The sequence below is a fragment of the Lissotriton vulgaris genome, chromosome 2_1 (genome assembly GCF_964263255.1).
Source record: "Lissotriton vulgaris chromosome 2_1, aLisVul1.2, whole genome shotgun sequence".
Classification (NCBI taxonomy): Eukaryota; Metazoa; Chordata; class Amphibia; order Caudata; family Salamandridae; genus Lissotriton; species Lissotriton vulgaris.
In genome coordinates, this window is record NC_141687.1 from 1753213765 (window position 1) to 1753240765 (window position 27001).

The following is a 27001-nucleotide window of genomic DNA, read 5'->3' on the forward strand; positions in this document are numbered from 1 at the left end:
TAAGGGAAGCAGAACAGAGAATTTCTTATAGGGCACCCTGTAAGCCAATCAGCTTTTATGTACTAGGCATTTGAGAATGTACGTTTTGACATTTTTCCTCTGTCCTGGGAAGTTTTCTGTAGGTTTATTTCAGGCTGATGAGGTCCTATTTGCTTTAAATGTAGTTTTTCTTCAAGTGGCCGTGCCTGGAATGACCTTGTAATCAGCTCTTGTACTGTATTGTTGATGCTGTTGCTGGCCTTACCAATATATATATTAAAGAAACCTGTCAATAATCAAAGTACAACGTATAAGGTGCAGTGCAATAATATCAAATTTCAGTATAAATACACATATCTTGTGCAGTATCATACTACATCTCCAACATCTCCCCTTTCCACAAAATGACTTCTAAAAATACAGCCTTACTGCCTCCTACCTCTCTGTGTCACAGTGGTTGCTGGAGGCACTGAAACAGACACTGCTTGAGGGCCTTGAGAGTGACCACATACAGAGCTCTAACTCCCATGTAAAAAAATATAGCATCAGTTTCCTTACCTTTAACACTGGTGTTTGCTGGGTCGTAGCCAGTATGAAAGAGCAGCAAAGGAGGTTGGGGGCCTCTTGTTTGCCAAAATATTGCCCCAAAATGTGGTAATATTTCAGGTTGTCAGGCTTTACCAGGTGCTGAAAATGAAAAGATAACAATTTATTTTTGAAACACTAGGGTAATGAAACAAAGGCTGTGGGAAAAAAACACAACGCTCAAATTCTTTCCTTGCAGTTTGCGCCAGCTCTCAGATGACAGTTAATAGCTCACTGTTGTATGTTAGGATTTTAACTTACAAACTGCAAGTAACAAAAGGATCTCTCCGACAAAAGCAGTGACTCATTGACCTATTTACATCATGTGCATTTTTGTGATCTGCATCAGGTACATGTTCTTTGCAGCAGGCACATTAACCTTCTGCGCTTCCGCCTGCTGCTATTATACTACTGGGACCACAAAAATAGGCTAGGTCTGCCAGACTGGCAATGCACCTCCATATATAAGCCAACTACTGATTATTCTATTTTTTGTTTTATATAGCGCGAACTAGAACCAAGACATCGGGTATCAGAAAACTTTACATGAGCACCAGTTTCGTTACAGATGGACAAATTTTTTTTGGTTAGGCATGGGGAGATTAAATGATCACAGGATGTTGAGCGTTGTTGCCGAGACTCGAAATCGGTTCCCCAGCTTCGCGGTGAACTGCTCTGGCTGTAAGGCTACATCCTCTCCCCTCATTGTTAAACTCCAGGTGATTGCTTCCTCCTTTATGTAAGAATCTAGAAAGATATAAGGCCACATTCGGATTCAAAATAATTATACTACAATTCGAGGTAGTGCCTCTGTTCAACTGTAGGAAATAGTTAAGACTATGCATAGAGGTTCCCCCAAAAATAGGTATCCAAAGCCATCACATATTAGGCTGTCTCGATTGGACCAACAAACCAAAAGGCTATGGATCTCAATAACACCTCTTCAATTAGCAAAACACATGGTAGCTAGCTAGCACGCCTGAAACCGGTGATTCATCTAAGAGCAGTTTCTGAGAAAACGAGGTACAAAAATGAGGAAACTAAATACCTATCTGGATTCACTCCCTCTAACGCTATGTGGATAGAATACGTAAATTCTTTCCTTTAATTAGAGACTTAGAGAACAATCCCACAGCACGCTCATTTTAAATTGCTCCTTCAAATTCTTTATTTGTTTTCAAAGTTGACTTTATTTCAGAAAAGCCACATTCCAGACACCGAAGGCATTTATTGGTTAAAAATATACCGTGCTTAAATCATGCAATAAACATAGTATTGCTTAAATCATGCATTAAATGTAACATAAAATGTACATTATTTCTTGAACTATGTTGAACTAATATATTTGTATTTCACAGGCCTGGTACTGAGCACTTCCCGCTCAAGGTATCTCCATCTCAGGGCCAAATATGTAGTATAATCTCAACAGGGACTAGGATTAGTTGGCGTCATTGTCATATAGGGGAAAGAAGGAGAGACATAGAGAAAGTTTGTCAGAGCTACACAAACACGCCCACACACAGAGACACGCACACACATTCAGACTCACACACACACCCACACAAACACCCCCCACACACACACACACACGCTCACACACCCATCCACACACAAACACACATCCCTGGGACATAAAGCACACAGTGTTGCATTGGAAGGCCTGCAGAACTCGCCCCTCTGACGGTCTCAAACATATAAGGCCGAGTGGTTTGTGCAGATTACAGGGCGAAGGAAGCACAATTAGGCTGGTGCTGCAGTCAGAGACAGACAGACGGAGTAAGAGGAGTTGGATTTAAGGGGGGAGGTACCCTGAAAGGGAGAGAGAGAGCCGTATAGCAGCATAACACCACAACACAGAATTCGTGGTTCTTGGGTAGGTGTGACCCTGAGTGATGCCCTGCCCGTGTGGGAGGCTGGTTCTGGTTAATAGTCTGTGGTATCATGCATCTCCTATTTGCAAAGAGCCTGGCATTTTTATGATTCACCCTTAAGTCTGCAACAATAACAAAATCAATAATCTAGTTTGAGTGGGAAAATTGTGAGATGGTGTCTGAGAATAAATTGTGAAAACAGTAAATTCAAGATGGAAGTCGTATTTGCAAAGCTGAATACCAAAGGACTCCATTCTGGGGGGCGGATAAACACTTGGAGGGCTTCCTACCTGCGGGCAGACGCAGCAACACTTGCTCCTGGGTCCCTGACGCTGTAGTCTCGCCGCCGCCGCATTCCACCTCGCGGCTTGAGACTACAGCTCCCAGGGTGCTTTGCGGCCACTTCCTGCTTCCGGCAACAGCGCGCCCGGAGGCGCTACTTTAACAGGACGCTCCCTCGGTGGCGCGGGGGCGGATAAACACTTGGAGGGCTTCCTACCTGCGGGCAGACGCAGCAACACTTGCTCCTGGGTCCCTGACGCTGTAGTCTCGCCGCTGGCGCATTCCACCTCGCGGCTTGAGCCTACAGCTCCCAGGGTGCTTTGCGGCCACTTCCTGCTTCCGGCCACAGCCCGCCCGGAGGCGCTACTTTAACAGGACGCTCTCTCCGCGTCGCGGGACGCGCGCGGGCGGGCGCCAGGCTAAGCCCGGGCAAAGGGCGGGCCCTCTGTGGCCCTCAGAGGCACGAGGAGGACGGGACGGGGCCACCCCATTTCGCCAGTATTCTAAGGTACTTTTCATTGACCCATTGGCCAGCCTTCATTCAGGAACTGTGGTTACAGAAATCATTGTTGGGACTATCTGCCTTTTTGCTAGGTGTTAACGACATTTGTGTCTGTTGTTCCACGTAGCAACCCATATCGTAGAATAAGGGCTATCAACTGCCAGCATGTCACCAAGGGGCACTCGCAGCAGAACAGCTGCCGCTGTGACTGGCCCCATCGGCCTTTTTATAACGAAGGCCAATGACGCCATCAATCAGGGCATTAGCCTTCTAGAACGCAGGGTATCGCAAGATCTGGCGCATGCCAAACGTTCCTCACTTGGCCTTATTGCTACCGCCACTACACCTGCACAAGCTATGCCTAATAACATCAGACCCCTACTTGACGTTTGTGCTGACATTCACACCATCCCCAGCGAGGTTAACCTTTCAGCTTCCATTCCCCTGTTAGACTCAGATACTGATACTAGCACAGACTTGGAAAAAAACCCTGATCTGCCCATTAACCTCTCTCCCAAAGTAAAATCTGCTGATAACACCAGGCAAGTGAGAGGTAGGCGAGAGGGGGCAGTTCAAAAACTGAAGTCACATGCACCTAAGCCCCGGGTCACCATGGTCAGGAAATATGGCCGGGCACAAAGGAAATCTGGGAAAAATACCAACTCTGTCCCTAACCACAACACGACCAGGGTTACGGTAATATCTCAGGGGGATGAAAGCGAAGCGGTTCAGCAGGGTAGAACAATGGATACTAATGATAACACAGATAAGGCATACGACCCCCTGCTGGAAAGACTGGGGGAACTATTAAGCATTTACCTATCCCCAATCGAAAATAGGCTTACTCGAATAGAAAAACAATTAGTTGAATTGAGTAGCCCTCTTAAGAATTTCCTAAAGGAAGGTCCTGCAATAAGTACAAATAACGGCAACACCACCAAAATAGCAGGTTCCAAAACAAATATTTCACAAGCACCTCCAACTATCCCAAATAACGCACACAAAGCTGCACCTGTCGCACTGGCCAATGGCCCAACTACCAAACAAAAAGCAGTAACATCGCACACTAACAGCGAAGCCACAGATAAAAGGAAGGACCCTGGTACCAATACCATCACTAATACCAAACCTCCAAATGTGAGCACCACAGGTCTCCCTCCAACTTCTACAAGCAACCCTATTTCGACCCAACCCATTCCAAAAACACCCAGACAAGTTCCTGCCCGCATTAACCTTCCACCGGAATGCGGTGCATATGTACTAGTGTTAGTAAATGTCACCAAACTAAGAAAGGATCAGGATGAAAATCCCACATCACTCAAAAACAAAACCCTGCACTGGCTAATTGCTAATTGCAATTACCCTATTGATGGTGCAAGGGAGATTATTAACACACAGCGAGTGGGTTGGATTGGACCACTTAGGAAAAAATTTGAGGGCGACTGTGTCACTATAAGCTTTAGAAATCCACAATGGGCAGAGAAAACACTAGCCAATGCCCCTCTACCATCGCACCGGGAATTCAACACCATGCTACTCCCTTTAGGATATTTCTACCGACACCTGATACCCCCGGAACAAGCCACTGCTAATTTCCCCAACACTTTCCCCACTAAATTTCATCAGGACACGAATTTTGGAGCTAGGATTAGATCACCCCTTTTTGTCCAAAATCAGAACCCAAATGCCGCCTACTCCAACAATCATAACTGGCATCCACAACCCCCAATGCCAATTCTAACCCCCAACCCTCCGCATCACTTTCAAGCCCCAACAATGCATCAGAGTAATTATAGGGATAGGCCTTACCCAATCCCTAATCCGTTCCAGTTTGCACAGATGACTGAAGCTAGGCCAATGTATAATATTCCTACTTTCAATCGGTTCGATTATTTATCATCTTTAGACGAACAGGATTGACTGAGTATACCCCTCAATAAAGAAATGTGTAACGATGCAAAAGCCTGTAACTTAGAGGGTGCTACAACTCCAGCTGCATTGCACCACGTCAAAACTGCTGTTACAGAAATTATATTATTGGATAGTATCCCGGCCATTTCTAACGAATCACTCAACCATGATAATGGGAATACTGGGAGTACATCCATCAAACATGGGTTCAAACATGGCCTATCAATTCTAAGCTGGAATGTTGCAGTGTTTAGAATCTAAGCTCTCGGACCCTGCTTGGATCGAATTAATCAATGATGTAGACATACTTATGTTCCAAGAAACTTGGGCTGCCGATAACCTGTATATTGAAGGCTACCACTGCTTCAGCCTGACATCAGTAAAACCTAGCTTTGGCCGAGCAGTGGGTGGTCTCTTTATGGGGATCAGAATTTTGGCAGGCGGTACAATTAGTGATCTGAAGCTAGATAACCTTGCCAATCCCAATAATCAAATTTTGGAATATAAATTGAAATCAAAGACCACAATTTATTTAATTAATTTTTATAATAATGATTTTTATGGTGTACCGAACAAAAACTTTGCTGCATTATCTAAGGTTTTAAACATGATTGATTGTTCCCTGTCAGTAGACACTAAGACTAGCATTCTTATCGGGGGTGATTTTAATGTGAAACTTATAGAGAACTATGGATCTACCAATTTTGATCACTGTAATGACCGCAGGGGTTTGGAACTGATCAGCATACTTTCTGATTTTAATCTTGTTGATGTAATGAGTGTAGGGTATGATATGAATTTTCCCTACGCCCCCACGTTTAAGGGCAGGGATAACGGTTCAATTATCGATTACATATTTGCATCACCTCTGTTAACGGACTGTTTAATCAAAACTTCTGTTGTGCAAACGTCTTTCAGTGATCACAATCCTTTGTTAGCTATTTTTAATTTCGCACCCAGTCCGATTTTTATGAATTTAAATGGGGCAAGGGATATTACACCCTCAATTGACGGCCTTCGCCTAAAATGGAGGGGAATCGACCGTGGGGCCATTACAGACACGATTCAGGAGGCACATCCCGATTTACTGAAATGCCTCTCCTCCCCAAGCACAAACAATCAAAAACTGATTACAGACTTTGAAGCTTTATGCTCAAATATAAAAATTCTCCTGTCAGTCCCACTCCCTATCGAACACAAAGCGCCACGGTGGTTTGATACATCTTGCTCCGTGGCCAATAGAGAGTTAAGAAAGGCCCTCTCTGCCAAACCCAGATGTAAAGATGTAGTTCGAGCTGCCAGGAAAAACTACAAAGACAAAATATCGAAAAGGAAGGCAAATTTGCTTTCCGACCACTGGGATAAGCTGGTCATTAGCGCCAATCTGGGTGGCAGCGCCCCATTTTGGTCGGCTGTCAGGAGAACGAGGGAAATGGGCAAAGAGCTTACACAAACTAGCTGCAATATAACCAGTGCAGCCTGGGAGACCCATTTTTCCAATATTTATGCCGCCCCCTCTGATGAGCAACCCCTCCCCAACATGGACCAAACAGAAGGCTTAGAGATCTCGGACCTAGAAGTCAGGAAAGCCATTAAAGAGAGCCTAGGTAACAAGGCGCCCGGGCCGGACGGCCTCCCTATTGATATTATTAAATTTAATGCTGCTCTTTGGACGCCAATACTCTTAAACATCTTTAACAGTCTCCCACATGTAGCCATGCCTGCCACCTGGGCTACTAGTATCATCGTTCCCATCTACAAAAAGGGAGACAGATCAGACCCAGCAAATTATCGCCCCATTTCCCTCCTGGATAATACTCTAAAAATACTAGGACGAATAATTTATAACAGGGTACTGGAATGGGCGTCTGATTCTGACTTTTTAGATCCCTGCCAGATGGGGTTCAGGAGCGGGGTAGGAACAGTCGAGCAATGCTTAAATTTAAAACTGATAATCGACAAATACTGCATTGCTCGCTCATCCCCCGCCTACCTAGCTTTTATGGATCTTTCGTCCGCATTCGATCTTGTGAATAGATCTAAGCTTTGGTTAACTCTCCTGTCCAATGGTCTTGATGCCACTATTGTTAGATTCTTAGCCTATCTCCATACTGACCTGGAAGCACGGGTACGTATTGGGATGGGCGGAGAGGTATCGGGAGCCATTAAGATAGGGAGGGGGGTGAGACAGGGGTGCGTTTTAGCACCCCTGCTGTTTATCATTTATATCAATGGTCTGTCCAACTGTTTAAAGAAAGCTACCCCTGATGTCCCAACTATTTTAGGTAACCCCCTACCCGTGCTTTTATATGCAGACGACGCTGTCCTTATGGCACGTACACCTAACGCTTTACGTCTGCTTGTACATAGTTTTGTAAATTTTATGGAGGGACTGGATCTGAAAGTTAATTTTAAAAAGTCTTTTATTATGTCCTGTGGGCCGGGCAAAAGGAAACTCAGCACAATTCGAATTGGAACAGATAAACTAGAATCTGTCCATAAGTTCCCTTATCTGGGGTTGGTTTTCGCTGCGAACGGCTCGTGGAGTGGGCATGTGGCCCACGCCACGAGCAAGTTCTCGAAAGCCAACAATTCTGTCCTAAGTCTCCCCCGCCCAAAGAAAATCGGCGCCACAAAAGCCATCGTTAAAATTTTTAAACTACAGTGTTCCCCTGTTGCCACGTATGGAGCCGAAGTTTGGGGATCGGCCAGCAGCATTAGCATTCAAAGAGAGGAAAATCGTTTTTGCAGAAAATTGCTGGGAGCACCGATCTCCTCTTCCAATTTCATCTGCCATAACGAACTCAACCTCCCCTTCATAAATGACTTCATTAAAGCAAGACCAGCTCTCTTCTGGATCAGAATCTGGAGGAATGAGGCTGCTGTCCTTACGCAAAACATCATTAAGGACTGCCTTAATTGTGAAAATGGCATGCAGATCCCCTGGTTTAAAGAAGTTTTTAAAACATTTAATGAAATTGGTAGAGGTATTTTGTTTACTGAGCCTAGGGCTATCGAATTAAAGGTCAAATTTGAGGTCCAAAAGGCACTTTATGCACTTTATCGCAATGAACGGCTTGGAATTGAATCACAGAAATCAGGGGTCAAGAAATATATTGGTAATGGTCTCTGTATGCAAATCATGCCACCCTACCTCTCACTCCCTATGTCAAATTGGGAGCGATCTCTACTGTTTCGTCTAAGGGCAGGAACTGTGAAATTTTTGCTGTCTTTTCCTCTGGGGTATCAACATCATATAGATCTTACCCCCTGCCCTTGTGACGGTATAAGCACTCAAGATGATTTGCACTTTCTGTTTTTCTGTAAATTTTATGTGAGATATACCAAATGGCTTTTAACCCCATATTTTAGAAAATTCAGACCTCTCACACTTCAGGAATCCTATATGTTGTTGCCCACCTTGGACACTGATGAACTGACATTTCGCACTAGCACTTTTTTAAGACTAGCCATACGTGCACGTAAGACTATGGAAAGTCCTTGAAATCAGAATCAGTCATAAAGATACTACTGCTAAAACTGTATAAGATAATGAAATCTACTGCTTAACCACTGTATGAATTGTCTTGTTACTATGGAATTCTATTTATTTAACTGTTTTGTATTATATGTATATATGTGCTTTGGTGTGTTCGGTACTTTTATGAATTTTATCAAATTCGAATAAAGGTCTTTTGAACTTGAACGAACTTGACTCCATTCTGTGTAGCTAGCTCTGCTTCATGTGGACTTGAGAATGTCATCGAAATTGTGTGCAGTTAGCTGGCGTTTCCTTCCTGCGTTTCACAGCTGAAAGGTTAATTCTCAGCAATCAGTGTCATTAGCTTTGGACGTATACGCCTCATGGCCAGGCCGTGGCACCAAGGCTCTGCCACAACAACACTGGGCCATCTGCAAAAAGAGAGAGGAATAAAGCAGTCGATAAATCTGGTACATTTTAAGGTTTGTGTAAGTTCCTGCTGCAGAGGTCTGAACCGGTCTCGGCCTCTGACGGCTTGGGCGACGGGCGGGAGGAACCTGCGGTAAACCCTACATTGACGGGACAACCCGGGGGCGGGCAGACCTATCTGGGTGATTCCTGACAGGCGGATGCATCTGTCGGTCAGGTAGATAGATCCCCGCGAGTGTCAGTCAGTGCCACCTGAGATAAGTGTGGCAGGGTATGCTCAGACGTGAGTCCCTTGCTCACTTTGCCACTGGATTCAAGCACGCCGGGCTGAAGACGGCTGGAATGCCAGAAACCGGTCCTCGGAAGCTTGTTTCCGGTCCAGGGAAGACATGGCTTGGCAGTTCGGGCTGGACTGTTCCCATGAGGCACAGGGTCAGACTGATTTGCATATAGCCATGTCTGAAATGGGGTGGCAGAGTGGGCTAAAGAACGGTGATGGATTAAACCCAGATCTGTTGACTGGGTGTGAGTGTTTGATTCAGATGCTCCGTCCATCACCACCCCCTTTTGTACAGCACCTTAGAGTGGCTGGCCCAGAGACTTCAAAGAGAGAGCCAGGGCCGAGGCAGGGGTCTGGTTTCGCTCTATGAGCCACCAGCCACCACGAGCCGAGCCACCAGCCACCAGCAGCCAAGCCATCCAAAGATTCAGCATGTCATTTAGGCACCAAATGGCATGAAGACAGAACAAAGACTCACTAAAATGAATATGATATATGTTTTTTCAACATCCCTAAGTGGTGCAATAAAATACATATGATTATATCACTGCTTTTAATAGCATTTATTGAAAGTAATATTTTTTTTTATATGTGAGGCATTCAAGAATACCCAAGACACCAGTTTGTCATTCTCTCTTTCTATGGCATATATTGTGATACAATGTGAATAAAGACTATTTTATATTAACCATATGCAAAACTCAGGCTTTGTCTAGTACAGAGACTGAATTTAGCTGTTTCTATGAGCAATCAAATTGGTTTATTATCATACAAAATGGTACATAGTGTAGTAAAACGATGTGCCGTGGATCACTTCATTTGGCCAAGCTGGGGTGTGAGTCAAGGTTTCCTGGTGACAAATTGTGCAATTTAGCTACTGTAGAATAACATCCTTTATTCATCCGTTTAACACCAAAGTTCAATGCTTTGTTTTTAATTGTTTCATGAATTAGAACAGGGAGTTAAGCACCTCCCTGGGGCTTTTGTTCTATTGAATGAGGGGGAGTGGAGGAGGGATGGCAGCCCCCGACCATACATATGCATTTTTTATTCCAGCACCGTATTGAAATAATCTATGTTCTCTATCTCTTCCCTCTTGGCCGGACCCCCTTCTCTTCTCCTCCCAGCTCCCGGGCCCCAGGGTGGCGCCGCATGGACTGTGCTGACAGTGAAGCTGGCCATCTCCGGCTGTCAGGCCTAAATTATGGTTGGTTGGGGCTTCGGAAGAGGCGGGAGTGAGCGCGGGAGCGGACCCAATGTGACGGGACTCAGAGGGGGGCACCGGGCACGGTTCAATGTAGGTAGCCCAATTGTGCAGCCCCGGGGCCTATTCAAAGCTCTTTGTAGACTTGTGCAGTGCTTTGAATGGTGAGGAGTGTGCTGCAAAAACCGGGAGTGTGAGCTGCTCCCCTCATTACACAGATCATGAGGACCGTGACATTAATTACTCACGAGTCTCCGAGGATTTAATTTTTCCATTCACTCACTCACTTTTACTTTTTCACAGGAGCAGCCGAGTCGGATCTACACGCACCACGAGGTCCACATGACAACAACACACAGCGTGTCGTGACAGTGAGGTGGGAGTTGGTCTGCTGACTGCTGCCTGTGCACGAGGCGAGCCCCTAGAGATTGAGAACGTCACACCAGTGGCGCGCGCATCCCGAAATGGCCAATCACTGCTGTTATAGAGTTGACTGTCTAGTAGTTGGGGTGGGAGGAGCTAGGTGGGCAGAGGGGAAGAGGTGGGGTCAAGACAGGAAAGGGTCAGTTAGTGTAGGGACGGGGACCGAGCTAGATGTTGAATAAAGAGCTCGTGAATACTAAGTCTGTGTCCTCGTGTATGTGTAGAGTGGGACACGACAACTGCATGGCTTCACATGAAGTTACACAGTGATTGGCCACATGCAGTGCGGCTGAGGCAGTGTGCCACCACCCAGGCGCAATGGATTGCCTGCCCTTCTGCGTGGTGGACCAGCAAATCCTGGCGCTGGCTAGGGGACACACTGACTACTCGCCCTTTGCAACCCCGGGGGCTGCGGCCCGGCTGCTGTAAGAAGCAGCACCCCTCCTTGGTTCCTCTCTAAGGGGAACTTCAGTGAGATAGTAACCGCATGCTCGGGCTAGTTACAGCCCAAAAATTCACATGCGCAGTACTGCTGCTGGCCTGCTGCATCTGAATGTGGACTGTCACTCAAGCTGCAGCAGCCAAGCCCAGCCCCACCCCCTCCACACTCCGGATTAAGTTGGGTATGTCCCGTATTCCCGCAGGGAAGCACTGCGCTGCGGCGCTTATAATTGCCATTGCAATGCCAAAAATATTTTTTTATTGTGCTGCTGTGCTCTTGTCGACGGTGCGTCCATGTGGCTTAGTGGGGCTACGCCCCTAGGCCCCAATGGACGCACCGCTCCTGTTCAACTCCCCCAACACAAAAACTGTTACAGTCTGCAAAGGAATACATCATTTAGGGGGCTAGGAGGGACTAGCAAACAACCCAGAGGTAACAGGCTAGGTGGCCAAGAGAAAAAGTTTAAAAAAGGGCCTGAATGGCATATGCAGTCAGCATTTGAACAGGGTGTCCAGGAGCCAGTTATGATCAAGCGGGAACAGCCGAGAGATGAATCTATAGTACATCGGGCCTCCTAAGGGTATGGCAATGTCTGAGCAGGGTTTAAGTCAGTCATTGTCCCTCATTGTATTGCCTCCCTGTTGAAGGGATTCTGTTTGGAAACAGAACTGTGCCTTAAGAGAACAGGACATCAGAATGTAGGGACTGAGTCTCTCTACCACGTCAGTACATGCAAACCCAAAACCGACTAGCTCACAGTGCCTCACCTGCACTCCTAAGCTTTCCAAAGTAACAGGTAATTTTGGCACGCCTAGAACATGAACCTCTAGTCCCCAAAGGAACCGTGGATGCAGATCATCACCTTTCATTCTCATCCATGCATGTCCATAGTAAACAAAAAGAAAGACATGAAGTAAGTTTACAATAATTTATTGAAACTATCGTAATGTCTTTTGAAGCATTTTTGCTGTGATCAGTAAACAGACACAAATAAGAAAGGTAATCAACATTACTAATAGGCTGTACAAATTTACAACCTGGCCATGGCAACTAAAATCTAAGCCTACCCTCACTATGTGAGCACAGGGATATAATAGAGATCTCTGGGAATAGCTTTGAACCACATACCAGGTATATGTGGTTAGTTCGTCTGCATCATAGGCATAAACTCACTTTACGCAAGACTGCTGCCTCCATTTTAAGACTGGTCTCTGTGCTGGAAAAACAGTCCAACATTTTGTTGATCGGCCTTGTATGAAATGTTCAGAATGAATCCCAAAAAGTCACTGAATAACAAATAATTAAGGCTTCCATTTAAATTTAAATTTCCATTTAAACAGATTTTTGACATATAAATACAGGCGGAAAAATATTTTTCCTTTGTCTGTATTTATAAATAGAAACAGAAAAATGCCAGAACATATATTAACTGACATATTTTTTGTAGCTGCAATACCACCATGTGTTAGACTTTGTGGATTGTCAACCAGGTTTCAGCTGCTTTGCATGCTAGATTTTTGTTAGGGTTCCCCTGTGAAATGGATCCAATAAGAAAGAAACACATTTGCTGGAAATGTCGTCATTTTCTGACATCTTTCTCTTCCAAAGTGTCGCCTCGGGAGACGGAGATGAAAAAGAAGGAACAAAAACAATTAAAAACTCAAAAAAAAAAAAAAGCAAGACACAGTAGTCACAAAGTGGCCAGATTGGTTTTATTCACACTCAAATGCAAGTCCTTGGAACCTTGCTTTACCTATCCAGACCGACTCGGAGGCTTGATCTGGGCACCCACGCACCTCGGGACATGGAGACGCCGCATTCACGCCACCCACCGCCAGGAGAGTCACCCAGCCATTGCTCCTGCCTCACGGGACTACCACTCCTAGAGTCCCAAGCGGCCCAAGTGGGGAAACGCCCCGAACGCACACAAGCGCGCTGGGAGGCACTCTTAACCAGGAAAGGGCTCCCGCGGCGCGGGAGTCCTTGGAACCTTGCTTTATCTATCCAGACCGACTCGGAGTCTTGATCTGGGCACCCACGCTACTCGGCACACGGAGACGCCACATTCACGCCACCCACCGCCAGGAGAGTCACCCAGCCATTGCTCCTGCCGCACGGGACTACCACTCCTCCCAGAGTCCCTAGCGGTCCAAGTGGGGAAACGCCCCAAACACCACGCAAGCGCGCCGGGAGCACTTTAACCAGGAAAGGGCTCCGGCAGCGCAGTATACAGACAGACTCGGAGGCTTGACCTGGGCACCCACGCTCCTCGGGACACAGAGACGCCGCATTCACGCCACCCACCGCCAGGAGAGTCACCCAGCCATTGCTCCTGCTGCACGGGGCTACCACTCCCAGAGTCCCTAGTGACCCAAGTGGGGAAACACCCCAAACACCACGTAAGCACGCCTGGAGGCGCACCTAACCAGGAAAGGGCTCCCGCGACGCGGGACGCACGGGGGCGTGCCCTGGCCCTGCCCGAGCAAAGCCCAGGCCAAGGGCAGGCCTGACCGAACCGCCCGACCCCACCCGTCTTAGCCAGGAGGAGACTGGGCTGGGCCACATCCCTTTCATTTTCCTTTTCTCGCTGATTTGAGAGGACTCGCTGGTGGACTTGGTCAGTGACTTTCCTTTTTTGTGGTTGAATATATTTTTAATTCTGGACTATTACTCTTGTGTTTATAAACTAAGTAATTTATTTATAACAGGTGTAAGACAAGGCGTGGATTATGGCTACAAAACGAAATCTGGCGGGTCAGTGGGCAGGGGGGGTGGCCGGCACATTGGACGCTTTTTTAATTAGGGCGGAATCAGTGCTACAGCTCGAGATACAGCTCACTGAAAAAAGACTTTCTTTAGGACTTTATGCAGAACAAAAAAGATCATCCTTGGGGGCCATAAGAATGGTTAAATCTCCCATGGTAGCTATCCAACCCCCAAGCATCATAAACATAGAGCCTATTGAAAATATTATTAAAAATCCTCAAGGTACTATGGCGGAGATGACGGATAGTCTGGCCCTGGAACGGGGATATGTGCCTGATACCCGTGTTGCGGAGGGCATTAGCTCCCCAAGATCCACACATGTTGCTACATATGGCCCCATCGTGGAGTCCAGTAATCGGTTGAATTTAGATTTACCTTTGGCTCAAGCCCCACCCAATGCCCACGCCCAATCCCACCGCTCTATTGACACTGTGGTAGTCCAAGAAGATCGAGCTACTAGGTCCAAGAGACCAGCAAGGGAAAGCACTGGCATGGTAGGTGGGCCGGGGGAACCACTGGCAAAACGAACGAGGGGCGGCCTAGCCATAAGGGATAAAAACAAAGACAAAGGGAAAAGCAAGCATCAAAAAGGAAAATCGCCCCGAATATTTGAGCTTGGTGTGTCTCTGTCTGCTAACCCTAGAGTGATTCATCCAGGGGATAAAGGGAATAATCAGGCTTATTGGGAATGCATGGAAACATTAATTTTTATTAATCCAAGCTCCATTTTTGACAAAGCTAGGGGTCATAGAAGAAAAAGTTGCTCATATGGAAAAAGATTTTGAAGCAAGGAGAAACATAGACATATTGAACATAGTAGTGGAGGGATATCTACCAAGAACAGGTTTTAGTGCACTAGGAGCGACACAAAATAAAGCTTTGACCCACCCTGTTGCAGATAGTGTGAATGGAACAATGCATATTTTAAACCCACCAGTCCAGGATGCAAGTTTAAACTCTGGGGGGCAGCCCTCAAGACCCAGTATTATACCTCAGGGTGGTGAACGGCAAACTATCCCGCTTTGTCCAGGTCCTCATAATACGCAAGTGCCAAGGGAACTGTTAGGGGCATCAAGCATCCCCCCAGTTTGTCCGGGGGGCAGCCAAACATTACAAAGGAGACAATAAATACCGTGCTGGTCAAACCTTCGCGAGATATCATAGATCTCCCACCAGCGGCAAGTCCCCTTGTTGTAGTCCTGACTGATGTTCCCCCGTTGAGATTGGATCAACCCGAATCTTGGGCTCAGTTAAAAAATAAAACTGTGGATTGGTTGTCCAGACACAAAGGTTTCAGGTATTCCATGGCCAACAACACTTTGATGGTCTGCAGAGTTGCATGGGTAGGTCAATCGCAAAAAAAGACAGGGGGGATTGTGTTATTATTAATTTTCGAAGTCCTGCAGTTGCCCAAATGATCCTCAAAGCCCATGATCATAATTTTTCCCCTGTTACCTCTATTGTGGCGCTCCCACTGGGATATTTTTATAGGCCGCCGTTGAGACACCAAGGGGATTATACCCCCCTATTAGTGGTCTCAAACGGATTTGAGGCCCTGTCCAATCTAGATGAGCAGGTCTGACTGAAAACTAATCATGTGCTTACAGAGGACCCATTAATTAAGGGGGCATTGGGTGAAAACGAGATCCCACCTTTAATGTCTAGGCCCAGCTTGGCGGTATTGCCCCATATTGCTGAGCCTAATCTTACCATGCTAGTAGATTGTGAACCTAACTCAATGGGGCAGACTGCATACTTGCCGGAGTTAAAAACTCTTTCATGGAACATAGCCGGCATACGGTCAAAAAGGGGGGACAGGAATTGGGAGTCTTTCCTCTCAATGCATCACATTATTGCCTTGCAGGAAACCTGGGATTCCAACGATCCTTACTACTTGGATGGGATGGATTGGATGGGAACATGCTGTTCCATCAACAATGGGTAGACCGAGGGGGATACTCCTATTATTGATCAGCCTCAAATTACTGTATAAATCAAAGCTGATAGAAACAACTTCACCGAATATTTTGGCAGTTAAATTAATAGGTGAAAACTTACCCGGTTTTGGTGGTACATTTTTATAATGCTTTTACAAGGATGGACGATTTGGAGCACCTAAGTGCATTGGCTACCTTTTTAGACGACTATGAGGCCAATAATGACACGTCCTACCATTTACTGATCCTTGGTGATTTTATTATTCATGTTTGTTCCTACAATTGCATGTTAGGTCTAGGAGGATGGCCCGCAGGGGCTAACTCATTTTGAACACACGAAGTCCGGGGTTGTTCTAGAGAGTTTTTTATCAGCTTACAATTTGTTCTGCCCTGTACAGCCGGAAACTTTTCCTCCTATTCCCACATACACGGCCAGTGGCATCAAAGTATTATTGATTTTATCTTAGTCTCAGTCCCACTGATGGATCTATTATGTTTCTTTTGTGTAATGCAGAGTTGCCTGAGTGATCACAACCCCTTAACCCTGGTAATTAACATCCAGGCCTTTGTGACTACTAAACCCCTGGCACTCATATCTAATGCTAATATTGCCTCTAAAGATCAGGAACGGAGGTTAAGATGGGAGGCAATTACTCCGGAAGGTTTCCTTGATAATTTGTACAAAAGTAATTTAGATGATTTTAGTGTATGTTCGAGTAAGGACTCTGATCCATCACAAATCTTGAGTGCTTTTGACCGCATTACGAAACAGGTGGTGGTCAATCTGACGCTCCACTGTAATTCAAAACCCAAGAAATATAAAAACTGGTTTGACCAAGTGTGTGTACGCGCACACGCAGCACTCTTGGAGGAGCTGAAAGAGACCCCAAGGGATGTATATAGGGTCAAGCTGGCTAGAAGGGCATACAAAATCGCAGTCAAAACTAGAAAGACAGAGCTAAGAGAAAGGGCTTGGGACGAACTTAGTCAAGTGAGCACCCTGTCTAGTAGCTCTAGATTCTGGAAAGTGGTCAACAGCCCAATGTTTGATGAGACAAATAATTCCGCTAAAGATTGTCGCATCTCTGCAGAAAGATGGGTCGAGCACTTTAGTGGCATATATACTGATGGGAACCTGGAGCCAACCAGCCAGTGGGGGGTTGATATTCACGCCCTGATTGTGGTGTTTCTAGAGGAGGAAGTAACTGAGGCAATTATGTCTACCTTAAGGGGAATGGCACCAGGCCCAGAAGGCGTATCGGCCGATCTTTACAAGGCAGACCCTGTTGTATGGGCTAAGGTCTTAACTCTTGTTTTTAATGCAGCGACACAGGTCGGCTTTCCCCCATCTTGGGCTAAAGCCGTGATAATTCCAATATTTAAAAAGGGCTCAAGAGAGGATTTGGCCTCCTACAGACTGATTTCACTCTTGGACTGTGCAGCCAAGATAATGGGGAAGGTCGTACTTTCCCATTTAACAGACTGGCTAGACAAAATCTGCATCATCTCGGATCTGCAGTATGGATTCAGGCAGGGCAAGGGCACGACGCGTCGATGTCTTAATCTTCACCTAGTAATAGGGAAATACACAGTCGCTAAGCGTGGTGACATCCATTTGGCATTTATGGATTTATCCACTGCTTTCGATCTCGTAAATAGGCAAAAACTTTGGGCTTCCCTACATTGCATTGGCCTGGAGTCGCCCCTGATCTCTTTTTTGGCGGCCATTCATGAAAACACCTCGGCGGTGGTTCGCTATAATGAGAACGGCAGCCTAACTGATGCATGGGCCGAAAAGCGAGGGGTACGACAGGGGTGCATTTTGTCACCCCAGCTGTTTACACTTTATATTAATAAATTGGGAGATGTTTTGACCGCCTCTTGTAAGGATGTCCCAAGAGCAGGCACAAAAATGATCCCCGATCTACTGTAAGCAGATGATGCGGTTTTGATAGCAAGGACGTTGTGTGGATTACAATCCCTTTTAGATTGTTTTATTGATTTTATGGGCTCTCTAGATTTAATTACAAACCTCAAAAAATCACACTCAATGTCAATTGTCATGGGCCGGGCAAAAAAGGTCAAATTTTATTGTAAGGGCTTGGAACTAACGAAAGTCCCTGCCTTCCCATATTTAGGTGTCCTTTTTGATGAAAGACATTCGTGGGTGATGCAGCATGCACATAAAAAGAACACCCTGGCTAGGGCGTCTGGGGCTATATTAGGGTTTGCACGGAGAATAGGATCTAAACCACTCCCTGCCCTTATGAAAATCTATAACGCTAAGTGCCTCCGAATGGTAACCCATCGGAGCGATGTATGGGGCTACACTGAGATTAGCGACAGCCAGACAGTTGAAATTTTTTTTCCATGGGCTGCTCTCGCTTCCAGCTTCCACTCCAATTTTTAATCTCCATGAGGACTTAGGTGCCGGTTTCATCTCAGACCAGATTACGGTTGCCCCATTATTATGTTGGCTAAGAATCTGAGCTCACTCGTCACCAAACCTGAATCAGTTGATCATTCAGGACTGTGTGTCTTTGGACAAAGGCCTTGACATCCCGTGGATTGGTTATATTAAGACACACATGGAATCACAGGGTTGCTATGATCTATTTTTAACTCCTAGAGCCCTTGGTAAGGTGGCTATCAGAGGCCTGACGCACCAGTTTCTGAATAGATCGATGTTAATAATGGAGGAATTGGAAGTAGCCAAACCCTCAGTGAGGAGTTTTGTTATGTTAAGTTCGGGTAGAGAGATGCAGCTGTACCTAACGTACATAAATAAACCCTATCATTTATTTACCCTAGTTAGATTTGAGTATAATATGTTGCCATGGTTACTATCGCATCCAAAAGGCTTCTTTAAAGAGGGATCATTAGGCCCTTGTCCCTGTGATAACTTCTCAGAGCAGAAAACCCCCCATATGGCATTTTTCTGTGATTTTTATGTTACGTTACGCAGAAAATGTATCTTGCCACTCTGAAGAGGGGGTAACTTTGAGCAAGTTAGACCAGCGCTAGCCGATTTGCAAATGCTGGGCTCCCCGCTTGTATGCCTCGGGGTAGCAAGCTAATATTACAGGGGCAATTAGGCGACGCAATAGACTGTAATTATAGTGCTGGTTCTTTTCTTTTAAATTATTTCAAGTAAAATTGAGCCCTTTAGTCAATGGATTTCGGTGTGTGACAAACTTTTTAATATATTTATTTGAATACCGAGGGTTGCTTTTGGTGAAAATGTGTACCATAGGTTGGCCGATGGACTTTTTTGTATTTGGTATGTGATTTGAAATGAATTCTTTGTATTGTTAATAATTGATATTAGGTAGCATGAAATGTGATTTGTACTTTGATGGTTTTAAAATTTTAACCGAATAAAGTAATGTTTCTTTTTTTCTTTTTGCATTAGCACCACTTTACAGAGTTTGACAGTGAAGCGCTACTTTCGTTTTCTCGTCTTTGAACAGCATTGTTTTTCCCGAGTGGGGAAGTGCACAATTCCAGAAGGTATTGCAGTAGGTTGTTGCCATAACAAATGCAGACAGTAATGGGTCATCAGGCCTCCTTTTGTTGTAGTCCTAGCTGGGAGCTATGCGGGTGGGAGGAAACGCACATGTGAAAGCAATGAAGGGAAAACAAATACACACAGCTTATCACTTCTCAGGTACTTAAGAGAGGCATGCTTTTGACTTTTTTCAGTCCCTGTAAATAAGGGATAGACCTGCACTGTAGGAATGTTAGGTGTGTTGGTCTGTTCCAGTATTTACACAAATAACAACTTAAATACCTTTATTTTTTTTCTTTCTTTTATAGTGCTATAGCACCACTCATCCCAATACAAGGTGGCAGAGCGCTTCACATCACACGCACACATTGGCAATAAATCATATGTGTACAAAGCAATGTGTAGGGTGCGTTACATAAGACACAGAGGTTTACAAGGTGTAGGAGCCATATGTCCTTCATAGCTCACTCTGCTATATTAAAAGCTTTACAATTTATGAACTGCAAGAAACAAAAGAATATATTTGCTAAAAGCAGTAACCCACTTACCCATCTACATAAATCTATCTAAACCTATAACAACCAAATGCGCGTTGTCTATTTAAAATAAATGTGAACAAATACTAGCTGCGGTGTCTTTTTTTGCTTGCGCCAAAAATAAATGTGGATAAAGACAGATGGAGATGTTAAAGAAATAAATACCAGAAAACAGGGAGCCCTCACAGATAATATGTGCTGCATATTGCTAAAATGATATAATGTTACAAAACAAATATATTACGTATGGCTGTGCAAAGCATAGACAGCCTAGAGCTGCTTATTCATGCAACCATGGGAGAAACAAAGTAGGCCCAGAAGGGGAAATACTAGACCCCCCACCACCTATGATCCCAGTAGAAGTGATCTTTCAAGAACATTTGTGAGCCGCCTTAGGGTCAGTGAAGAGATGAGTTTTGCCATGTAGTAAAACGCATAGTTTTTCCGGGTAGATCAGCAAGTACTGCACTTCAGCCTTCTGTGAGAAAATTGTGAGGGACCAGGAGCACTGTTACCTTGAAATACAGATAGACCAAAATCCTGTTTCTATGATATTGAACATCTCGGAGCTCCCTGGTCAGCTTCCAGACAGTGTCTCTGTTTTTAGATTTAAGTAGGTGAGTTACTATCGGACGGGCTGGGGTCCCAGGTGGAGGCGGGTGCCCAGTGAGTGGTAGGCGCATTCAAGCGCTAACATCAGAGACAGAGAGGGCCTCACCAAATAAGGAGCAGAGCATATCATAAGGGTTGTCCATTTTATCCATGGCAGTTGATTCTGGAATCCCAAGTATTCAGATATTATTAAGTCCTCATTTTAGTTTTTTATAACTTCCAAGTTTTATCCATCTGCAGGAGATGTTCTTTGCTAGCTGTATGGGAATCCTCTACTTCTGAGACCAGTGGTTCCCAAACTTTTTCAACCCACGGCTCCCTTGCCTTATTGGCCGTTGGCTGCGGCTCCCCAATATGTTACCTTCTTTTGGCAGTGGGGGGATGTAAACCCAGCCTTAGGAGTACTTGCATTTTTATCCCTGAAAATAATTGGGATGAAGCCGACAAAAGTATTATAATGATGGATGTGGGCTCACTTTTGGGAACCAAATGGGGAGAGATGGGCGAGGGATGAAAAAACGTATTCTCATTGGCACCTTTTGCATGATCGCTAGATGTAAGAGTGCAGCTATTGTGTGTTTCATAATTTGTGGCGTCAAAGCACATTGGATATGTGTAGAATAGAGTGGTGCATGGCTGCACTTTAACAAACCATGGGCACTCAGATCATGCAGAGGGCAATGCAGCCCTTCTACTCCTTGAATGCATTGGAAGACCTGGAGTGTACACTGGGGGTTCTTTGACATGCACTGGATAGCCCTATGATTGGCAGTGCAACCCAGAAGTGTGCTTTGGAAGCCCTCTCATATGTGCTCACAGATCTGGAATTCACATTGTCAGTATTATGGTGTGCATGGCCAGCCATGGAATCTGAAGCAAGCTTCCCCCTGCTGCCTTAGTACTGCTATCAGTGGCCCACCATGCCTTGTTTACTACACTGCACAATAAGCATTGCTAAATCATTTCCACTGAGTCTACAGAGCAAGCAGTTGGGGAGAGTCAAAGATAGACTTCTATATTAATTTGAGCACAGGGCTGCCTGCATCAAGGCCAACTCAGGACCAACAGATGCATGATTGGAGAGGTTGATTTTAATGCTGGAAACTATATTATGATACAGTAAGTACACTACACAGTATTAATGTGCATTTCAATTTACAGTGCTTTTGCAGCCTATTTGTTTTGCATCAGTCTAATCAGGGAGGCATGAAAAGCATGGCTTGTTCAAACAGGACATTCAAAGCAGTGACATATATAAGACACAAATGTCCTTCGACTATTACGGTGACATTGTGCTAAATGTAAGAAGAGGGTTGTTTTAAAACAATCGGTGGCACACATCAGGAGCAGAATGCTGGCTGTGTCTGAGTGCACAGAACTCATTTGAATATTAAAAGGCAATCCCTGTCCTTGCACAACCCCATTGTGTTTAAACTGAGCAAAATAGAAAATTGTGAAGGCAAAGACAAAGTACAATAGTCAGTGGCATGACAGGAAGTGGAGATTAGTGAGTGGGTGGTGGGGCCTACACCCAGAGGGCAGCACATACTACTTGATCCTTGCGTTGAGGACATGGATAAAGCAAATAGGAAATGTAATGTTAATGACAAATAGTAACAGACGTAGACGAGTGTTGTTCTCAAGCCATAAATCAGGGCAGCAAATGCACATAATTTGCATTCTAATCAAGGATTAGTCTTTGCAAACACTCTATGACCCACAGGTTTTGCACAGCTCTTAGCAGCTGGCACATTTACCAACTGAGATCTTTTCCATAATATATGTAAATCTGAGAACGCAACTAGAGGCCATGAGTTTTCGCCTGCCCCCTTGTGCCTGCACTGCTGCACGAGACAGGGCTCCCCGGCACTGTGAATCATTATTTTACAGAGGCGTTGTGTGTAAATGCAGGTTGTCTGCAAATGTTTAGTTTCACTTTGAGGGACGCAGGACGTTTTTATTTCCTTCTTAAGTAACACTTCTGACCTAAATCCTGGCAGCCCTGTCTACCAACTTGCTGACCTTGTGTGTCCCACGTAGGCCCCATTCTCCTCCCCAGAAAGGCTCTGCCTGAACTCCTAATCACAGTGCTGCAGTGCTTACATGTTTACGTCCGGGATTTCGTAACTTTCTCCTGAACTCCAGTTTCCCCGCTCCTGAACTGCATTACTGAAACAATAAATAGAACTACAACCGATCACAAATCAGTGTCTGAAGCATCCTGCCTTTCACCGCAGGTATTAATTTCTCTTATAGTATGCGCACAACGTGACATACCCTCCTCCCCAAATTCCCTCACTTTACTGCCCACAACGCCCAATAAATCTCAGGATCAGTGTTTGTGGTTCACGGCGTAGCCTTTTATTGATATTACTTTAGGCAATTTACACAGATTATTACCAAAGAAAGATACCCTTCTTGGGTATATAAGAATTATTCACAGCATCTCACTTTAGTGGTATCATATGTCTCATTTAAACAGCAGTAAGGAAATTAGTTAAAAGCTTACACTTTAACTTTTAAACTCGGCCCTACACTAGAACTTGGCCGTACATTTCAACTTGTCCGTCTCGGCCACAAATGTCCCAGTGTGCTGCGCACATTGCCCCGTCAGGCACCAACGCGCGACAGCCAACAGTTACTTGACATCCAGGGCACTGCATTCCGCACCGGCCCACCGGGGTACCTGAACACAGGCAGCCTCCCAAGATACTACTCAGTCCTTATGTTGTGGGTTAGGGCAGTAGAGTCCAGGACCACCGCCAGGTTGGTCCCTCCTCCCCGCCAACCCAGTACACACGTGGAATTTACCCCCTCCTGGGGTCCATGGAATGGCTGCACTTTCTTTTTTGTGCAACCCTCTTTGTTGTTAACTGTCAGCGCTCCGCCTCCATGAAGCCACGCTCTTCTGCCGGGTGGGTGGGTGGTCGACAACGCTCCTGAAACTCAGGCTGCAGCCTAAGGGGACAAAGAGAATGAAACTCCCCAGGGCGCAGCCTTAAATACTTGGCAAGTTTCGTTTCTCATAGGTTTCGTTTCTCCATGCCATGCATCACATCATCACAACCAACCCCCTTTCTTTTAGTCCTGGGGCCCGGAGGAGGCTCAGTCCTGTGGTGCAACTAAGGGCGCCCTTTCCCTAGGCATGGGGGGCGCCTGCTCATTGTGTATCAGTCAGTGGTTCCCAAACTGTTTGCAGCGCCCCTGGCTAGTTTTGATGGCGCACCGGGGGGCCACGGCGCACAGATTGGGAACCACTGTCTGAGACTGTAGTCTCGACCTGGTCAATGCATTCACAGTGCCTGTCTATTCTATCTATTATGTGATCCAGTCTTGTGGTGAGAGTAATGAATTTTCAGCCTATAGCACAGAGGCTATTTTTGAAATCCACATACAATTCCTTGATGTCTTGATCTAGATGGGAGGAGGTCTCCTCAGTGACTCCCTAGTGCAGAGTCCCTGGACCTACTTTCCATGCGGTCATGGCCCGTTGTGTCTGTAAGGATAGCTGTGGCTGCTTGCTGTCATGTTTACCCATTGCGAGGGTGGGCAGATGATTTGATGGATGAGTGAAATGGGGGTCCTGGGGAGGCCGAGTTGGCAAATTTATACATGCATGGTGGGTCCTGCTTCACCCCTACTGTAGGGGGCACCAGCAGACCCTGGGGCCGACAAAGGTGACTGGGCATCCCCTGCTGTTGTCACTGTGTGCAGTGTGTCAACCCAAGGCACCCTGCAGATTGTTCACGAAGGAGCCCCAGGTCTCCACATCGCTTGCGCAATGTTAGCATGGGGCACAGCCGTAAGTGGGCCACCGCCTTGCAGTCCAATTAAAATATCTAAGTCAAGTCCGAAATAGTGATCCTACACTGCCTCCGAACTTCTCCGGCCAGTTGCAGAGGCTTAAGGCAGGGTCCTACATGTCAGGCCAATATGCATCGTCCAGACAGTGAGCACTAGTCTCGAGGCAACTAGGTAGGCCTTCGATGCACTTTAGCGGGGGGCTGCAAAGTGAGGCGAGACCCAGCGAACATGCACCTCCAGAGATTCGCAGGTGCGCCACTTCACCCAAGTAGGCCGCATCTTCCTGGCAGCTGGGCCTTCCGTCTCGCCATGTGTGCTCTGCTACCAGGGCACGTAATGAGCTACAGGCCATTCCAGAACTCCCAGCAGCTGCTATTCATTGAATTGCTGCAACTCCTCCAGTTTGAGCAATTTGTTGGAATATTGTCCAAGGCGGCAGAGTTGCAATAGGCAGCAGCCATCTTGCTGCACTGTTCTCTGGCGCCCCCCTCCTCTTGAATGTTGACTTTACATGTGAAAGGCTGAAAAGCCTGTACATTCTGTATTTGTTTGTTTTACGCATTATTGCTTTTTTTCTTTCCAATGCAAATGCTGCTTTTTCTGAATGCCTATTCATTGGCTAGCGAATAGACAAGTCCTGGCTTTTCAATCAGTAGCAGCCGCCCCCCACCAGCGTCTTGAGACCCTCACGGGTATGTAGCGCGCTTTAAAAATGTAATGATTGATTGATTGAGACATGTGTTATGTATTATACAACTGATAGTGAGGTTCCCATTGGGAGGAGGAGAAGCTGCCAGGATGGAAGACTCGTGGTAAGTGCTGACTGTACATAACAATTTGACCGGTGCATCAACTCAAAACATAGCTGTGCGTGGACCATTCTTTCGACATGAAAAACTGGGGAGTGTACCTGCTCCCAGAGTTTGGAGAAACTGATTGGTTCTTGAGAGTGGGAACAAGCTGAAATGTTGCAATTGATGCTTTTGTCAAAATATAATAGTTTGTGTTCCTTAGATTAATTAGGAGAGATTCCCTCACTTGACGACACACTTGCACACTCTGTGATGCGGACTTTTGAAATGAGAAAACACTTCTCACCTCTGCTGATTTCCACTTCCCAAGTGCAATGGCTTTATGCCTAAGCATTCAGAAACCCTTGGTTGGTTTTCTGAAGCTGAAGACTTATCTTACTTGATTAACCTAATGCTCTTTACAAATCCTATCCTTTCTTTAATGTAGATCAGGGGTGTTCGTTTAAGGAACATGCTTTCTGGATATTTGTATTCTATATATAGTGTTTGTTCCTGTAATTTTTTATTTCATGCTAAAATATCGGTTTTGACAATGTAAATATGCAATGATAATATTAAGATTTTATTATCTGACTATCAATGACATTATTCTGACAAAAAATGTGTTAATCAAACCCTTTACATTCACTTTGACTCTTATGTTGTTCCTTGTGGAACCCAGTTGACCTTCACTGTTCACGAAAATGAATGTAATGATTGCTCCTAGTACCATATCCTTGCTGATGAAAAAAGGTCCATACAAACAGTGACGGGGTTTGTATGATGATTATACCTGACGTTTGAGATTTACAAATCGCAGTGGCAGCAGAGGATGGTCATGTCACAGGAGAGAAGGAGTTAAAGGGCAGTCCTTCTGGCAGCATTTTTCCACAAGTCCAGTAGTGTTCTGATGAGTGGTCCTATTTTTGTACCTGGTGCTAACCTTTGTGTGGTGAAATTCCCTGTCTTACCCCTGGTCAGTTCTTCCCCTCCCCCTTGGTTTGGCTCCTAATTGCTTTGAGAGACAAAAGGCAGGGCATGCCTTGTGTCATGTTAGTTTGTGTGTGCTGCAGTCAGAGCCCTTTGAAATGTAGTAAGGGTAGAGGACAGCTCCTCCTCAACCTTCCTTTCAGGAGTACCCACTCCCCTCACATCAAGGTTTCATTTGTCCTACTGTCTGAAAGCAAAACACAAATCCCAGCAGTTGAGCTCTTCACCGTCGTATGACCCAGGGCACTGGCAGAAAGGCACAGTTTGTTGGGGCAAGAAATTGGCAACTTTCTAAAAATTACCTTTTCAAAATCACAACCTAAAATCAGTCTTCATCATTAAGGAGGAGTTTAAGTTACAATGCATTTCAGGGTGAACAGTGATGTAGCATGATTTTTAAAATTCATAAAACACAACACATTCATAAACTAAGGACAGGAAAAGCTGAAAGTACACTTTGCACATGTTAGACACAGTAACACATGAAAATGAGACAAGTGTAGTAGAAGAACTGTAAAAGCGTGCTTTTAAACTTGAGATTGCGATTTCTAATATGGCTGTGTGTTGTTGAGCAGAGTGAAGTGGTTAAAGTCCACATGGTGTATTATTGTAGTGTGCAAAGATGAAGTTGTAAATGGATCTGCCGTGGCTTAAGATCTTGAGATATT